Below are 16,877 nucleotides of genomic sequence, written 5' to 3' on the forward strand. Positions count from 1 at the left end.
ATGAACAAAGGCCACTGTTAACATCTTCCAGCAGTATGCTTTTTGGAAGGAGCTGGTGCAAGTGGGAGAGATACCTGGGTATGCAAAATCGTTCAGGAATAGTTCTCCAGGTACAAGAAAGGAGTATAGCAGGCTTGGTTTGAATATCTTTGGGTCCTTTGAAGTTCCTGTCCTGAAGGACAGCAGTGATGTGTCCCCATGAAGAAAGACCAAGAAAAGTCTATCCATCCGGAGACACTGAGCCCTCTTTAGTCTGCTGGTATTGATGAGAAAACTCTTTTACTTTCTCTTTCTTGCTTTCTCTGCCTTCCTTCCTTCCTTTTTTCTCTTCTTTCCTTCCTTTTCTTTCTTTCCTTCTCTTTCTTTCTTTCTTTCTTTCTTTCTCTGCCTTCCTTCCTTCCTTTTTTCTCTTCTTTCCTTCCTTTTCTTTCTTTCCTTCTCTTTCTTTCTTTCTTTCTTTCTTTCTTTCTTTCTTTCTTTCTCTGCCTTTCTTCCTTCCTTTTTTTCTTCTTTCCTTCCTTTTCTTTCCTTCCTTTTCATTCTTTCCTTCCTTTTTTTCTTTCTTTCCTTTTCTTTCTTTCCTTCCTTTTCTTTTTTTCCTTCCTTTTCTTTCTTTTTTTCTTTCTCTGCCTTCCTTCCTTTTTTTCTTTCCTTCCTTTTCTTTCTTTCCTTCTCTTTCTTTCTCTCTCTTTCTGAGCCTTTTCTGCCTTGATCAGCTGATATTCTTGGGAAGGGGGACTTCCGTCATCTGAGAGTCAGATTTAGCTTTAAGAGTAATTTCTATGGCCTTACCCCTGCCCAGCTTTAAGATATAATTGACATATAACATTGTGTAAATTTAGGGTGTATGATGCATTGATTTGCTATCTTTCTACATTGCAGAATGATTCCCACTGTACCATAAGCAAACACCTTCATCTTGCCACCTAATTACCGTTTGTTTTTTGTGGTGAGAACATTTAAGATCCACTCTGTTAGCAACTTTCAAGTATGTAATACAGTAGAACTATCACTATGTACGTTAAACTCCCCAGAACTTATTCAACTTATAACTGGAAGTTTGTACCCTCTGAACAACATCTGCCTGTTTCCTCTAAGGCCTTTATGAACAACCAACCTGTCGACATATTATTAATTAATTAATTAATTTCAGACACAATAAGCCATGTGAGCCGATCTGTAATCCACCATTTTAAATTGGGTCACATTTACTTATCTCCCACAATTACTGTGGTACAATGTCAGTTGGTATAAACTATATGTGAATTTCTTTCTGTATATAGGACTCGCCACACATCTCGAGTGTGTATCTATGAAAATAAGGGGCGCCTGGGTGGCTCAGCTGGTTAAGCATCCACCTCTTGATTTCAGCTCAGGTCATGATCTTACAGTTCGTGGGTTTGAGTCCTGTGTCCGGCTCTGCACTGAGAGTGTGGAACTTGCTTGGGGTTCTCTCTCTCTCCCTCTCTCTCTGCCCCTCCCCGACTTGCTCTGTCTCTGTCTCCCTCAAAATAAATAAATAAACTTTAAAAAAAAAAGAACTATGTGCTCATGAGTCATCCTTACTTCTCTTAATCCCTTCTTAAGCAGATGATTATTTCATCTTGTTGCTATGCTTAAGCAGTCCACCTACTCGTGGAAAACTGTCATACATTAAGCTTCCTTGTAGCAGATTTTTGTGCTTCCTTGGAAATCACACTGCTCTGCTGTTGGTGTAATGGAGTGACATTCATCAAGAAACTTGTTATCAGAGAGTTATGCTTTCAAATCCCCATTTTTTTTCTTATGTGGCGTAGGGCCATATGCTATCGAATTTCCTGAGAATTATGACAGGTGAGGAGAGAATTTTTCCTTGGGGAAAGAGGAAACCGGTTACCAAGCTTGATGGGAAGATATTGTTTGACCAAAAGGAGAGGAAATAAGTTAGTGTGTGCTTAAAATCATCATCATCACTGGGGCTTTCTTGCCTTTTTTGTTTGTTTGTTTGTTTTCAAAACCCAGTTGCCCTCATGGTCACTCATCATAAGGGAAATACAAATTAAATCCTTACTGAGGTGACAACTCTTGTCTATCATATCGATGAAAACCAAAACTTTGAAAACATGCTGGGGTGAGATATGATAATATCTCCTACATTGCTGATTGGAATAAAAAATGGTTACAATGGAGAGCCTGCGTGGCTCAGTCAGGTAAGTGTCCAAATTTGGCTCAGGTCATGATCTCATGGTTTACGGGTTCGAGCCCTGCATCGGGCTCTGTGCTGATGTCTCAGAGCCTGGAGCCTGCTTTAGATTCTGTGTCTCCCTCTCTCTCTCTGCCCCTCCCCTGTCTCCTCCTGCTCTCTCTCCTCCTCTCTCAAGAATAAATAAACACACACACAAAATTTTAAGAATGGTTACAACTCCAGCGGAAGAGAATCTGGCAATACCTAGGGAAGTTACATATGCACTTGCTCCCTGGTTGGATCTTCTCACATCCATTTTGTAGTACCTAATGAAATAAATAATTCAGGCAAAGGTTGTCAATGGGTGAGCATTTTAGGCAAAAGTTTGATAATGACATTTACAAGGGAGAAATCAAGCTGTCACCACCTGAACCCCCTGGTCAGTCTTAGCATAACTAAGAGTGGGACACTAGACATTGAATGGCCATGAACTTGAGGCATCAGGAAGCATGCAGCACCACTAGTGACATGTACTTTCAAAAAATGTTGACCTTGCAGTAAATCAAGCCCTTAGAATGAAATTCTATTTATGAGCCCATAATGAAGACGCAGACAGATAAAATCCAGTATGTGGGACATTCGGCAGGAACAACTAACATTGTTTCTTCATAGGTTAATGTCATAAAAATGGAGTCAGGGAGTGGGGTGGGGACAGCTCTAGGTTAAAAGAGGTTGCTGAGGCATACAACCAAGGTAACATGAGGATCTTGTTTAGATCCTGGTTTGAAAAAAAAAAAACAAACACAAAGAAGTTTCCTGCCATTGGGGCAATTTAAATATTGACGGGATGGTAGATGATACCAAGGAAATTGTTGATTTTGTTAGGTGTGGTGATGGCATTGTGCTTATGTGAGTAAACATCCTTAGCTGGGTGATGGTAAGGTTCATTATATTAATGGCTCTGATTCTGCATGTGTTGAAATTTTTTATGATAAAAAGTTTTCCATTCTCATGTTATTCTGATCCACGTCACCTTTGAGAATAGCTGCACATTACACAACAAAGTCCTTAATTTCTTTTTTTGAATTAACTTAGCGAGATGAGGGGAGAGGAGGGGCAGAGAGAGGGAGGGAGAGAATCCCAAGCAGGCTCCACACTGCCAGCATGGAGCCCAATGCAGGGCTCGAACTCAAGAACCAGGAGATCATGACCTGAGCCACTGAGCCACCCAGGTGCCCCAACATCTTTAATTTCTTACATGGACTCCCCTTCCTTTCATCAATGACAATCAAAGCCTATTGTCAAGTTTTGTGGAACATGACTCCAACCCTTTAGCCATAGTTGATGGGACCAACGGTAGGCTTCTGATCCAAGATGCGCTAGTCCAAGACCCTAACCAAGGAATTTGGAGGAAATTAAGAAATGAGAGGGAGGCACAGGAGATGGAGAGTGGGGATAAGAATGGAAATGAGTTCTCTAGGAATGGCTATAAATGGGTTTTTTTTTTTTTTTTTTTTTTTTTTTTTTTGCTGTGGACCCAGCAGACAGGAGAAGAGAGAGAATTGGTCCACAAAATGAAGAAAGAAGTAGACTCATGGAGAGAAGCCGAATCAAGAGACAGTCCTACCAAGACAACTTACTGAATGGGACAATATATTTGCAAACCATATATCTAATAAGGAGTTAATATCCAAATATATAAAGAATTCATACAACTCAATAGCAAAAAACCCAACCAATCCTATTTCAAAATGGGAAAAGGACCTAAATAGGCAATTTTTTCTTTTATAAAAAAATTTAATTTAATTTTTAATCTTTTCAAATTTACATCCAAATTAGTTATCATATAGTGCAACAATGATTTCAGGAGTAGATTCCTTAGTGTCCCTTACCCATTTAGCCCATCCCCCCCTCCCATAACGCATCCAGTAACCCTCAGTTTGTGCTCCTGAGTTTTTATGAGTTTCTTCTGTTTGGTCTCCCTCCCTGTTTTTATATTATTTCTGTTTCCCTTCCCTTCTGTTCGTCTGTTTGTATCTTAAATTCCTCATATGAGTGAAGTCATATGATATTTGTCTTTCTCTGACTAATTTCACTTAGCATAATACCCTCCAGTTCCATACATGTAGTTGTAAATGGCAAGATTTCATTCTTTTTGATTGCCGAGTAATACTCCATTATATATATATATATATATATATATATATATATATACACCACATCTTCTTTATCCATTCCTCCATCAATGGACATTTGAGCTCTTTCCATACTTAGGCTATTGTTGGTAGTGCTGCTATAAACATGGGGGTGCATGCGCCCCTTCAAAACAGCACACCTGTATCCCGTGGATAAATACCTAGTAGTGCAGTTGTTGGGTCATAGGGTAGTTCTATTTTCAGTTTTTTGAGGAAACCCCATACTGTTTTCCAGAGCAGCTGCACCAGCTTGCATTCACAAACATTTTTTTTTCAAAAAAATATATGCAAATGGCCAACAGGTGCATGAAAAGGTGCTCATCATCACTAAGCATTGGAGAAATGTCAATCAAAACCACAGGGTATCACCTCACACCTGTTAGAAGTGCCATCATCAAAGAGACAAGAGATAACAGATCTGGTGAGCCTGTGGAGGAAAAGGAATCCTTGTGCACTATTGGTGGGGATATAAATTGCTACAACCACCATGGAAAGCAGTGTGGAGGTTCTCCAGAAAATTAAAAATAGAACTACCATATGATCCAGCAATTCTACTTCAGGACATATATCTGAAGGAGATGAAATCAGTATGTTGAAAAGACATCTGCGTCCCCATGTTCATTGCAGCATTATTTACAGTAGCCAAGACGTGAAAAGAACATCAGCGTCCATCAACAGATGAATGGATGCAGGTGATGTGGTATATATACACAGTGGAATATTAGTCAGCCATAAAAAAGAAGTAACTCTTCTAATTTGCAACAACATGGATGGAGCTTGAGGGCGCTATGCTAAGTGAAATGAGTCAGGCAGAGAAAGTCCAATATTGGATGATCTCACTCATATATGGAACCTCAGGGGGAAAAAAAAAAAAACCTCACAGAAAAAGAGATCAGATTGGTGGTTACCAAAAGTAAGGGGTGGGCAAATCACATGAAGGGGGGGTACAAAATTCCAGTTACAAGATAAGTAGGTACTGGGGGTGTGATGTACAACATGGTGACCACCGCTAACATTGCTGTGCGGTACATAGGAGAGTTGTTAGGAGAGTAAATCCTAAAGGTTCTCATCACAAGGGAAAGACATTTTTTTCTTTTCCTCTGTGTGTGTGTGTGTGTGTGTGTGCGTGTGTCTATGGGATGATGGATATTAACTAGGCTTGTGGCAGCAATCCTTTTACAACATACGTAAGTCAAGTCCTTATGGTGTCCACCTTAAACTTACACCATGCTACATGTCAATTATATCTCAACAAAACAGTTATATCTCAAAAAAAAAAAAAAAGAAAGAAAGAAAAAAGAAAAAAGAGAGAGACAGTCCTACTTAGGTTCTCTGTGGATTTTTATTTCCCAGATCCAGTGATTTCTTAGGTCTGGCTACCCTCTTGTTTTGGGGCTTTTTGTCATTTTTTAAAAAAGTTTCTACTTAAATTCCAGTTAGTTAACATACCTTTGGCAACCATCCTGGGACTGTAGGAGCCAGACTGGCTGCTAAGAAGGGCAAAGTAGACAGAGAGACAATCTGGGTCCTTGACAATGACGTTGAGCATCTGACCCAAGAACCTACCTCTCCTCTGGACTTCCAGTCAGGCTGGAGAATAAATTTCCTTCCTGTTTAAGCATTTGAATTGGGACTCATTGTTGCAGCAAAAGGGATCCTAGTAGATACACAGACGTATGGCATTGGGGTTTTTTTTTTGTTTGTTTGTTTTTTTTTAAATTTTTTTTTCAACGTTTATTTATTTTTGGGACAGAGAGAGACAGAGCATGAACGGGGGAGGGGCAGAGAGAGAGGGAGACACAGAATCGGAAACAGGCTCCGGGCTCTGAGCCATCAGCCCAGAGCCCGAAGCGGGGCTCGAACTCACGGACCGCGAGATCGCGACCTGGCTGAAGTCGGACGCTCAACCGACTGCGCCACCCAGGCGCCCGGCATTGGGGTTTTTAATTAGCTTAAATACTATCTCCGTTGATTTTGGAATTATAATTACTTATTCATCTGTCATTGTAATTCATTAGCTGTTGGAATGTAATCGCACCATCTACGAATAGCATGTAAATGTTCCCACAACCATGTTGAACTCCCACTACTTTTTGATTTCCTCCAACCTTGAACTATCAGCTTCCCTGACGACCCTCTCCACAGATTAGCCCTCATTCTTCCTGATATCATTCTTTAAATAAGTTTTTAAAAGCCGTGTTATAACTATTGATTATTGAAAAGAACAGCTAGGTGTTAAATTAGCATGAGTGTACCTACGACTCACTGAGCTATTTAAGAGGTAAACTTCTGAGTTATTTAAGAGGTGAATACAGACGGTACAGTTGACCTTGAACAGCATGGGTTTGAACTGCGCTCTTCCACTCATACATGTGCGTACTTTTTCGTTAAAACAGCAAGTACTAGGGGGGCCTGGGTGGCTCAGTCGGTTGAGCATCTGACTTCGGCTCAGGTCATGATCTCACGGTCCGTGCGTTCGAGCCCCGCATCGGGTTCTGAGCTAACAGCTCAGAGCCTGGAGCCTGTTTCAGATTCTGTGTCTCCCCCTCTCTCTGCCCCTCCCCCACTTGTGTTCTCTCTCTTTAAAAAATAATAAATGAATAAACATTAAAAAAAAAAGTAAGTACCATAAATGTATTTTCTCTTTCCTATGATTTACTTAACAACATGTTCTTTTCTCTAGCTTACTTTATTGCAAGAGTATCATGTGTAACACACAGAAGCGTACAAAGCAAATGTTAATCGGCTGTCTATGTTACAGGTAAGGCTTCAGGTTGATGGTAGGCTATTAGTAATTAAGTTCGGGGGAACCAAAAGTTATATTCGGATTCTGACTGCACGGGGTGGAGGGTGGCGTCAGTACCCCCAACCCCCATATTGTTCAAGGGTTAACTGTATACTCCTTTCACTGCTTTAACTATCTTATACGTTTAACTATCTTATATGCTTCACTTTACTTTACAATTGCGATATTTAGGAGCCAACAAAGTGAAAAAGAAATCCCCGAAGAATGCAAACAAAAATCTCAAAAGGGCCTCAGAGACTCCAATCAAACATAAAGGGTAAACTTGGTGAGTATAAATTTCGGGCGAAGATATGATCAGGAAGTTTGCTCATTGTGCGAGTACACGTTAGGCAGCTTTATTTTTATCCATGCAACTTGGTTTAAGTGAACAGGCTTGAGTCTTCTTGGACCATGAAAGAAGCAGGTTGAAACCCTCTTCCTGCAACAAGCTTGGTTGCTGGGCTAATTTGCAATAAAGAGGATCATCCTCTTCAATGTAAAGGCCAGTGAGTAGGGTGAGAAAAGGTTAGGAAATCGACCTCATTCTCCACAGGAGAAACCTGGGTTTACTTCCTGAGGGAACCCGATGCCTTAAGTCCATTCGTTTTTTATCGCCACTGTAACAAATTACCACCAACGTAGTGCCTGAAAACAACACAAATTCATTATCTCAGTCTCCTTGGGTCAGAAGTCTGGCCGGCTTGACCGGGTCTCCGCTCAGCGTCTCACAAGGCCAAAATCAAGACGTCAGCCTGTGTTCCTTCTTGGAGGCTCTGGGAGGGGAGCCCATGTGCCCGCTCATTTAGACTGTTGTGGAGTTCAGCTTCACGCAGTTGTGGGAATGGCAACCCGGTTTCTTATTGGCTGTCAGTTGAGGACTAGTCTCAGATTCTAGAGCCTTCCCCTATATCTTGGCTTGTGACTTCTTTCCTCCATCCTCAAAATCAGCATTGGAGGGTCAAGTCTTTCCCACACTTCAAACCTCTCTTCTGCCTCCCTCCTCTGCCGCCGATCTCTAACCACCAACTGTGTTCTTCTACTTTTGTGAGCTCCTGGGATTACATTGGACCCCTCCAAACAATCCAGGATACCCTCCTTCCTTCAAGGTCAACTGACCAGCAGTCAGTTTTCACTCCATCTGCAAAGTTCTTTTTGTCAAGGAACTTAACATAGACGCAGGATCCAGGACTTCGGGGGGTTGTTATTCAGTTTTCACATCAGGGACACGACCGAAGGAAGAACCAGAGTCGAAAGAAGATACCAAAGCAAATGTCTGGGACCATGAGAAGAGAAAACAAAATTTTGGTGGTTAAGTGGTCAGCCCGAGGAAATGACAGATATCTGCCTTGCTGCCCGGGCGTGTGGCAGGGTCTCGTCTTCTCTGTCACCTTTTTAGCTGAGTTTGCTGGCCCTCGGTAGAAGCCCAGCCCCTGAGATGGGGAGCAGGGATGCACCCCCTGAGAGATCTCAGCCGGAAGGCAATTATACTTATTGGCCACTGCCAGCGCTGGCCACATCCCGACTGCGAATAGTGGCTTCTTGTCTGACATTTCTCAGGGCTCCAGGGTGACAGGGAGGGCAGCAAGCGAGGGTCTTGTACAAGTTTACTTTCTGGGCTTCCAGGAAACATCACTTCATAACCTGAATCCCTCCTGCAGGGCACAGGAGTCTGGAGGAGCTGGCATCTCATCTCCCCCCCCCCCCCCCCGAAGGCTCCCACAGGAGAGCGGCTTAATACCATCGCCTAGTTTCTTGGGTTTCTTTTTCTCTCTTTTAACTTGTTGATGTTTTTATTTATTTTTTGAGACAGAAAACATGAGCTGGGGAGGGCCAGAGAGAGAGAGGGAGCCAGGAACCGAACTGAAGCAGGCTCCTCGCTGACAGCACAGAGCCCGATGCAGGGCTTGACCTCACAAGCCGTGAGATCGTGACCTGAGCCGAAGTCGGATGCTTAGCTGACTGAGCCACCCAGGCGCCCCTAGTGTCTTGGGTTTCTATCTCTCGCCCTCATCAGACCAGAAGAAGAAAAACGGCAAACGTCAGCATGAGTGATACCCATAGACTACAGACGGTCCCCAAGTTGTGCCCCGGGCAGCACAGCATTCCAATTGTGCCAAAGGGCCCACAGCACTTCAAAGACCTCTAGAACATTCTCTCATTTCACTCTGAGGGTCTTCAGTACAAGGGGATATAAGGGACATACATCACTGATGAAAAGTTTGGGAAGGTCCCCTCGGGCCTTGGGGACTGAATGACTCTTACTGAAAGTGGCCCCTCGGTTTCACTGACATGGCCAGTGGGTCCAAAATCTTGTTTCCTCCCTGTGGTAATCTCTTAGGGCCACCATGACAAAGTGCCAAAACCTGGGTGGCTGAAAGCAGCAGAAATGTATTTTCTGACAGAAGTCAGAAGTCTGAAACCGAGGTACTGTGAGGCCTATGCCCCCCCGGAACCCATAAGAATCCTTCCACGTTCTTTTAGCCTCTGGTGTTTGCCAGAAATCCTTGTCATTTCTTGGCTTGTGGACACATCGCTCCAAACTCTGCTTCTGTCATCCAAGGTGTTCTCCCTGTGTGTTTTCACATGGGGTTCTATTCCCCCCCCCCCCCCCCCCCCCCCGTCTCCTCTCGCCTTCTTTAGAGACACCACATTGGCTTAAGGACCCATCTAACTCCACTATGACTTCATGTTGATTAATTACATCTGCCATGACCTTATTTCTTTTCTTTTTTATTTTAGAGAGAGAGGGAGTGAGAAAGTGAGTGAGGGCGGGGGAGAGGGGCAGAGGGAATTCCAAGCAGGCTCCACACTCAGCCCGACGTGGGGCTTGATCCCATGACCCTGGGATCACGACCTGAGCCGGAATCAAGAGTCAGATGCTCAACGGCTCAACCGACAGAGCTGCCCAGGTGCTCCTGCCATGAACTTATTTGTATATAAGGAAGGCCACACCCTGAGGTTGCAGGCAGGACATGAATTTTATTCCCCTCTGCCTCTCCTTTCATCTCCTTCTTCCTCTTCCAAACCACTGGCTGGCTTAAGAAATGAGTTCCACCTCAATGCAAACTGCAGAAGGGAACCCCAAGGTCCTCAGAGAAACTCCAGAAAAGACAAGGGATTCGTCTCAGGGACCAAAACTCACCTATGGGTGGACCTTGGCTGATGGTTCAGTAACCTCAAATGACCTGTTTCTTTTTCCATTTAGTGTCTCAGGGGCTGGGATTAGAAGAGTCTCCAGAACTGTCTGGGATCGTTGCTGTGGTTCTGTTCCCTTCATTTCCAAGTCGTCTTCCTCTAGGATGGCCTAGAGAGGCCCCTGTTTGCTCTTTTCAGTTTCTAGACACTATTGCTTCCAATAGGATGGCTAAGAGGGCCTCCATTTATGCTGGAATCCAGTGTCTTTGAGAAAAGGGCCCTATCTTAGAGGCCCCTGCCCAGCAGCCTCGGGCAGGCGACAGCCCTTCTAGCATCTCCAGGACCCCCCAAGAAATGCTCTGAGAGGTGTGGGGAGAGCTGAGGAAGTGGTACACGCACATACACAACACAGCACACACACGTACCCCCACATACACACATAGCGCACACACCCCACAAGTGCTCCGATCTCTGCCAGTCTCCTCGTTTCTCAGGTTTCCAGGCAGTTGCAGGTTCTTACCGCCCGATGATGTGGATTCTCCTGGGAAAAGTGTGTTGATTCCTTGTGATCCCGGGTACCTAAGGAATCTGGTGCATCCAAGTCTGGTACCAAGCATACTCACGGACAACTGAGGTTCGGTAAGGCTCACAGAGCAGCAGACGATTGCTGCTGAAAACCACTACAGTCCTCACAGTTCCCAGGGGAGGGGTCATGCCCTCCGTGGCAGGCAGAGCAGGGGGACGCGGGGGGAAAATACGACGCAGGTCGCTGGTGCCGGAGAAAGATGAGGAACTGCAGGCCCGAGTCTTTATTGTGGTTTCCCTGGGACGGGATAGACAAGGAAGGGACAGCGGGTGTAAGAGGGGCTGGTTTGAATCGTTTCAGCATCTCCGGGCCAGAGGGGTTTTGCCTGGCTCTCCTCTCTGACACCTGGCTCCGGGGTGATTAGTGAAATAAAGGAAGGGATTAAGGGTACTGGTTCTGGATTGGCCGGTTTGCATTTGAAAAGAGGGGCGAGCTGTTTACTACCTCTAGCAATTGGCTAGTCCTGGGAGGCACAGTCCTCCAAGGTCAGCAAGGCCCTCAATGTCAAAACTTCAGAATACAGGGGTGCCCGGGTGGCTCAGTCGGTTGAGCGTCTGACTTCGGCTCAGGTCGTGATCTCACAGTTCGTGGTTCAAGCCCCGCATCGGGCTCTATGCTGACAGCTCAGAGCCTGGAGCCCGTTTCGGATTCTGTGTCTCCCGTTCTCTCGGCCCCTCTCCCGCTCATGCTCTGTCTCTCTCTGTCTATCTCTCAAAAATAAATAAACATTAAAAAAGTTTTTTTTAAATATTAGGGTACAGAAAATAAAAAGACATGCTTAATGCAGCTGTTCAGCAAATCTGTTTGATTTACTGGAGACAATGAGTGGTCACGGTTACTTCTAAGAGGTTTTCTGCACAGGAGGCCATTGCCTAAATTAGTTACTCAATCTACCCAAACGCACTACTACTGATAGAAATCTAAGGGGTTTCTCCCAAGTGTAAAATGTTATCTTGCTTGGGGACTTCAGGGCCAATGCAGCTGTCTGATTGGCTAACATAGGAGTCACTCCAGTAGCTAACCCAGCTTGCGGTGGACCCCTCCCCAGCACTTGAAATTTAGGTAGAATTACCTCAATTCCCCAAGATCATGCCCTGAGGAAAGTTCTGTAAAGTTTCTGTAAATTCCTAGGGACATACTTTTTCATGACCCCCTCTGCCTGAAAGCCCCCAACCACCACCACTGGCCCCCATCCCACCTGGGGTTCCCGTCCTCCCCCAGCACTGCCCCCACGTGACCCCAGAAAGCACCATTGCAACAGTTTTGCCAATGCCCTTCCCTGCCCAAATCAACGCTCACTCATAAGAAAGCAGCAGTGAGCAAAGTCGAATTTACTGAAGACTTGGCAGAGGAAGTGGAGGAGGAGAGGTCTACATCGAACACTCCACAGCAAGTAACAGAAATCCATTTAAATGTTCAGATTCCCCAGAGTGCCTTTTCACCCAACCCATCCCCCAGGCAGTCTCTCAGCCCCCTTCTTTGTACCCAATGATATGCAAATCAATCAATCAATCAAACAAGCAAACAAAACAGGAGGGAAAGGAGATAAGAAAACTCCGAAAAGGCTACGTTGTTGAGTTGCATATGAAATGTAGTGAGATTATATTTAATAATATTTTGAATAGTGGTTTGAGGCCCGTGTTGAGCTCTGGCATCGCGGAGCCTGTTTGGGATTCTCTCCCTCTCTCTCTCCCTCTCTCTTGCCCCTCCCCTGATCGTGCTTTCTCTCTCTCTCAAAATAAACAAATAAACTTAAGTATATATATATATATGTATATTTTTTCTTTAATCTTGAGAGAGAGAGAACAAGAGTGAGCAAGTAGGGGAGGGGCAGAGAGAGAGGGAGAGAGAGAATCCCAAGCAGGCTCCATACCACCAGCACAGAGCCCCATGTGGGGGCCCTATCCCATGGACTGTGAGATCATGACCTGAGCTGAAATCAGGAGCCAGAAGCTTACCCGACCGAACCACCCAGGTGCCCCCCGAAATAATAGTTTGAACAGTGCGAATTAAAGAGTATGCCATGAATGATTAAATATTCTCTAAAACTTCAATCAGTGTAAACCTCTCTAAATTGGAAAGGTTCATCAACAGTTGGACAATTACAACACCAACGAACATGAATCACAAACCGTGTTCATGCAAGTGCTACGTTGGGAGGTTCTATTAGCCAGCACATTAAAGATATCAGCCATCACTTGCCATACTTTGTCACCCTGTCTTGGTCCCCTAGGGCTGCTCTAACAAAAATGCCGTGGACGGGGTGGCTTAAACAATAAAAAGTTATTTCTCACAGATCTGGAGACAGGACGTCTGAGATCCAGGTGCTGGACATTCGGTGTCTGGTGAAAGTCCACTTCCTGACTCATAGATGGCAGTCTTCTCGATGTGCCCTCACAGGACAAAAGGGGTGAGAGCTGTCTGGGGTCTCTTCTCTAGGGCGCAGTCATTATACTCCTGAGCTCCTCATGACCTAACCAACCTCCCAAAGACCCCAACCCCTGACACCATCACGTTATCAGTTAGGGTTTCAACATGTGAACTAGGGGCGAATGCAAACTTCAGTCCATTACAAAACTGTCACGTTTTGAATCTGAGCTGCAATGTGGCTGCTTTGACAACAAAATACAGTAGAAGTAACACGGTATGACTTTCAAAGCTAGGTCCTAAGAAGCCTTGCGGCTTCCAACTAGATCTCTTGGAATATTTGTGCAGGAGGTAACCAGTCACTGTGAAACCGTTCGGCTGTCCTGAGACTGTCAGACCGGGAGGCGGCCCATCTGTGTCACTTGGAGACAGATGCTCCTAGCTCCAGCTGTTCCCAGCATACGAGGTATCAGACTCACCTGCTCTCTCATTGCAACCATAGGAGGGACCCCCAGGCAAGAACTACTCGTCAACCCTCAGAACCAGGAGAAGTAAGAGTACGCTGCTGTTTTTTTGTTTTTTGTTTTTTTTTTTTTTAATTTTTTTTTTTAACGTTTATTTATTTTTGAGACAGAGAGAGACAGAGCATGAACGGGGGAGGGGCAGAGAGAGAGGGAGACACAGAATCGGAAGCAGGCTCCAGGCTCTGAGCCATCAGCCCAGAGCCCGACGCAGGGCTCGAACTCACGGGCTGTGAGATCGTGACCTGAGCCGAAGTCGGACGCCTAGCCAACTGAGCCACCCAGGCGCCCCAAGTACGCTGCTGTTTTAAGCCCCTACCTCTTAAAGTGTTAGGTTACGAAGCAATAAATAATTGAAATATGATGTGAAGCTGTATGGTACATGGTACACGGAGGTCGCATACGCTATTTGTTGCCTGCCCAAGTACTATCCTCCTCCTTTTCCTTTCTAATGGAAACCTGATTTTATTCCCGTAAGCATTATGCAAGTTCCAGGGGATGAATCATACCTGCGCTACATCAAGGACAGTAGTATTTTTCCTTCACCGGTGATTGGTTCATAAGTTAGCTTGGGCCGTTTAGTTAAAAATATTTTATTCCCCGATAAAAGAGGAGAGAATTGTGCAAGAGCGGGTCTCTGACTACCCTGGCCACATCCCTGCTGCCTGCTTCTGAATGCTCTCAGGGAAAGATGTGCCCGGAGAGGGAGCAGACTTTTGCACTGAGGAAAGAACAAGCCCAAGGGCGAAAACTGACCCACTCAGAAGGCCCCGGGAAAAACGGAAAGAGCCCAGGAGCTTGCCACTGAAGTTGAGTAACCGAATCAGCATCAGCAGCCATCTTTACAAAACTATTCATAGTAAAATACCATCTATTTTTTTCTTCCTTAATCCATAATCATTCAGAGTTCCTGTTTCTTGATCTGACATCAGTCTTTACGATGCATGCCTATTCCTATGATTTTATGTCAGCATTTACTAATGCATAGTTTAAAATATTTTTAAGAGGGGCGCCTGGGTGGCTCGGTCGGTTAAGCGTCCGACATCAGCCAGGTCACGATCTCACGGTCCGTGAGTTCGAGCCCCGCGTCGGGCTCTGGGCTGACGGCTCGGAGCCTGGAGCCTGTTTCAGATTCTGTGTCTCCCTCTCTCTCTGCTCCTCCCCTGTTCATGCTCTGTCTCTCTCTGTCCCAAAAATAAATAAACGTTGAAAAAAAATTAAAAAAAAATATTTTTAAGATCTTCTAACACTTCAGTAATTTGCACTAGAGTAAAGGGATCCTGAAACACTAGCCACTGTGGGGAAGAAATGAGTGAAGATGAAATAATACGGGCATGGCCACTCGATGTGACAAAAATACTGCTAACTTGGAAGAAAGGACTCTACTAAATTCTGGAGATAATGATGATGACAGACAAAGCAGCCTTAATACAAAATCACATGGTGAGAGTTGTGGATTTGTGTCCCCTAAATGTGTATATTCCCACTTCACTTTTACTTCTGTGGAAAAATGAGTTTCAGCTCATAGGACTTTTAAATTATGCAAGTCTTACCACAAATCTGTTGCATACAGATGATACCTTCAAAATCAAGATTAGCTCAGCTATGCGCTAAATGCTCAAAAAGAGACTATAAAGAGTGCTTAACATATGTAAAAATATTCAGAGAGGAATAATCTATTCTATCGCTATGAAATAAGGCAAAATCTGTGATATTCATTAGAAATATTATATCTCGACTCAAGAGGCAAAAAGAAGTAAAAAGTTATCACAAATATGTCAGGAGGGAAGGAAACGAATCAAAGGGTTTTGTGTTTTAAGTAATAAGGGAAGTCAGGCTGCAGACGACAATTGTCACCGCTGTTTCTCGTGAGAACTGGCAGGTGGTGGGTGGGGTGAAGGTCTATCATCTTGCACTGCACAGCAGTCGGGTTTCTTTGCCTCCCATCAATACTTTATATTATTACACAGCTCCAGAATGACCCAAACAGACACTAAAACCCCTCAACCTGCTAATCTCTCTCTGCATCCATGCCTCCCCCCCAAAGAATTAATACAATATAAAAATCTATTGAAAGAGCACAGGGGCGCCCAGGTGGCTTAGTCAGTCGGTGAAGCGACCGGCTTTGGCTCAGGTCATGATCTCGCAGTTCATGAGTTCGAGCCCCGTGTCGGGCTCTGTGCTGACAGCTCGGAGCCTGGAGCCCCTTCGGATTCTGTGTCTCCCTCTCTCTCTCCACTTCCCCCATTCACGCTCTGTCTCTCTCTCTCCTTCAAAAATAAATAAACATAAAAAAAAAAAAAACAAACGATAGAGTGCTGGGGCGCCTGGGTGGCTCAGTCAGTTACATGTCTGACTCTTGATGTGGGCTCATGTCATGATCTCATGGTTTGTGGGATCATAGCCCCATATCAGGCTCTGCGCTGACAGCCCAGACCCTGCTTGGGATTCTGTCTTTTCTTGCCTCTCTGCCCCTCCCCTGCTCTCTCTCTCTCAAAATAAATAAACAAACTTAAAAAAACTTTTTTTTAAAGATACAGTATTAAAATATATAGTACTCATATTATATTAGGACATACTAACATAGTCAGGATTAGGACCTTAACATCATACCTGTACCGATGAAGCAGAAAGGATTTAATGGGCACTTGCTCAGGCTATAAGAACCAGAATGATAATTCATAAGTAGAATCTTAAATTTTTAGGGGAAAACTGCTTGAAATAATAACATTGCAGCTCTTAGTGCAAATTACTAATTAAGGCAGTTAGTCTGTGACACCAAGTAAAACAGTGACAGATGATGACTTGAAAGAATCCGAGTTTATACATCTCTTTTGTGAACTTTCACTATTTCAAGATCAGGAATAAAAACACAACACTTTGGGGACGCCTGGGTGGCTCAGTTGGTTAAGTGGCTCTTGACTTCAGCTCAGATCGTGATCTCACGGTGAGCTCGAGCCCCAAGTCGGGCTCTGGGCTGACAGTGTGTGGAACCTGCTTGGGTTCTCTCTCTGCCCCTCCCCCACTCGTGCTCATGCTCTCTCTCAAATAAATAAACTTAAAAATAAAAAACAGGGGTGCCTGGGTGGCGCAGTCGGTTAAGCATCCGACTTCAGCCAGGTCA

This window comes from Puma concolor, chromosome E4 (genome assembly GCF_028749965.1).
Source record: "Puma concolor isolate L17-30 chromosome E4, mPumCon1.1.hap2, whole genome shotgun sequence".
NCBI lineage: Eukaryota > Metazoa > Chordata > Mammalia > Carnivora > Felidae > Puma > Puma concolor.